We start from the raw sequence: 2,485 nt of genomic DNA on the forward strand, positions 1-2,485 counted from the left end.
TCGGGAGACTCTTTAGAAGAAAGCTGACGTGACTGGTCCAGGCCGCGCAGCAGGTTCGCCGGCACTCAAGACTTGAACCACGGCCTCCTGGCTCCAGAGCTTGCAGGCCGGTACCCAGGGCACCAACGAGCAGCCGCGCCAAAATCTAACGCCTGGAGCGGCAGCGCCGGCCACCTGCCAGCGTGGGCTGCAGGACCAAGCGTTCTGCGAGGAGGAGGCGGGGTCTGCCGGCGACGTAGTTGGCGGCCCTACGCCTGCGCAGAGCAGCACACCCAGCGACCCGCCCAGTGACTCTGCCTGAGGAACTACAATCCCCATAAGCGTTTGGGGGCGCGCCCTCCGCAAGTTCTGCTTTCTATTTTTTGAAGACCAAGACTTGTTGAAGTCCTGGCTGTGGCTTTAATATTCCCGAAGAGTCGAAGGGGTGCTGGAACAAATATGCTTGGAGTCGTGACCCCTTTATGTTCCTCGCCCAGTTCCTCCTCTGTTTTTCTTTAAAAAAAATTTTTTTCTAATGTTCTTTCTCTTACCTTTATATTTAAATGTGTAGTGTTTTTGAAGCTTTTTGTTTTATTTCTCTGTTGTGTTGTTAGGGGAGGCTGGGACTTAGGGGGTGATGGTGTTAACAGCATGCTCTGGGTTCTGGGCTTCTAGGTTCTTGGCTGTGTCACATAAAAGAATTTAAGAGGAAATGGAGGTGGCTCAAGTGATTAGGCACCTCCTTGCCACATTGGAGGTCCGGGTTTGGCACCTGCTGTGGGTTCGGCTTCCGGAGCCTCCTAAAGAAACAAGGAAGACAAACAGACAAAGCAAGTGCAAAACATTGGGGGGGGGGGGTGAGGAGACATACACACATAAATAAATAAATAAAATCTTTTTTTTTTTTTTAATTTAAGGACACGCCACAGGGCAGGCGAGGGAGTAAAGAGTTAATTAAACAGAAGGAAAAGATAAAACAAAAACAAAAAACAAACAAAAAGAGTTTATTAAGGAACAAGAAAAGACAACAGTGCACAACTCCAGACATGGTTACAGGCGTGCTGCAGGATGAGCTGCTCACCTGGTGCCCCAGGTGAGTCCCTTTTAAGACCTCTCTTCCTCCCCCTTCCTCATATTGGGGAGGGGTCCCTGCTGTTTGCTCTTCTGGTTGGTTGCCCCACCTGTTAGCTCTCAAGGGGCCAATGGGGAGGCCTTTTGTTTGGAGGTATCCAGGGCTTCCCCTTGACCCAGGAAAGAGTTCCAAATGGGACTTCATGGCTAGGGTCTGGTGGAATCTTCCAGCTTTAGTCTTAGGTGCAGAGGGTTTCCTGGCGGGGTCTCAGGGCCGTGTTCTCTGCCGGCTCTCAGCTGTGACTCGTCTTCCCCCTTTTCCCTGTGCTAACCTGCCTCAGTAGTAATCCTGAGCCTATTGCTCAAGGATTCTGAGTGGAGCTAGAGTCAAGTGGTTGTGTGATGAAGCCTGGGAGACGGTTAGCGCTTGCAGCATGGCTGACCAACTGGCTGAAGAGCGGATCGCAGAATCCAAAGAAACTTTCCCACTGTTTGACAACGATGGTGACGGAACTATACCAACAAAGGAAGTGGGAGCTGTCGTGATGGCTCTTGGGCAGAATCCTACAGAAGCAGAGTTGCAGGACATGGTTAATGAAGTAGATGCTGATGGTGATGGCGCAGTTGACGTTCCAGAATTTCTGACAACGATGGCAAGAAAAATGAAAGACACAGGCGGTGAAGAAGAAATTAGAGAAGCTTCCGTGTGTTTGGCAAGGATGGCACTGGCTATGTTAGTGCAGCAGAGCTTCACCAAGTGAGGACAAACCTTGGCGAGCAGTTAACAGATGAAAAAGTTGATGAAATGATCAGGGAAGCAGATATTGACTGTGATAGTCAAGTAAACTATGAAGAGTTTGTACAAGTGATGGCAGCAAAGTGAAGACGTTGTACATAATGTGTTAAATGTACAAAGTTGTTTATTTGCCTTTGCTTTCTTTGTTACTTATCTGTAAGAGCCTTCCTCCTACTGTCAAAAGAAAATGCATGTATAGTAATTAGGACTTCATTCCTCCACGTTTTCTTCCCTTATCTTACTGTCATTGTTCTGAAATGTTATTTTAGAAAGTTGTTCAGGTAACATGTTGCATGTGGCTTACTCTGGATGTTTCTAAGCCTTTCTGCATATCTAAACTTAAATGAAGTTAGCCAAATGAGGGAACATCTGGATTATGCACTTTTTAAAAAGTTTTCTTTAGGAACTGTCAGCATGTTGTTCAAATGTGGAGTTGTAACTCAGCAAGGACTATGGACAGTCAACAACACACACTTAAAGTTGCACTATTGCAAAACAGGAGTATCATCTGGATACTTGCACACTACTTTTTTTTTTTTTTTTGTACTGCTTGTCCTGTACCAGAAACATTTTCTTTTATTGTTACCTGCTTTTGTTTTATTTTTTTAGGTGCCAGGGGCCAAGGATTGAATCCTGGGC

General features: G+C 46.7%; 1 pseudogene; it reads left to right on the top strand.

The window, feature by feature from the left end:
- Window positions 1-1,484: 1,484 nt before the first annotated feature.
- Window positions 1,485-1,933, top strand: LOC101419180 (calmodulin-like; annotated as a pseudogene).
- Window positions 1,934-2,485: the final 552 nt, after the last annotated feature.

Source organism: Dasypus novemcinctus, chromosome 18, assembly GCF_030445035.2.
Source record: "Dasypus novemcinctus isolate mDasNov1 chromosome 18, mDasNov1.1.hap2, whole genome shotgun sequence".
Classification (NCBI taxonomy): Eukaryota; Metazoa; Chordata; class Mammalia; order Cingulata; family Dasypodidae; genus Dasypus; species Dasypus novemcinctus.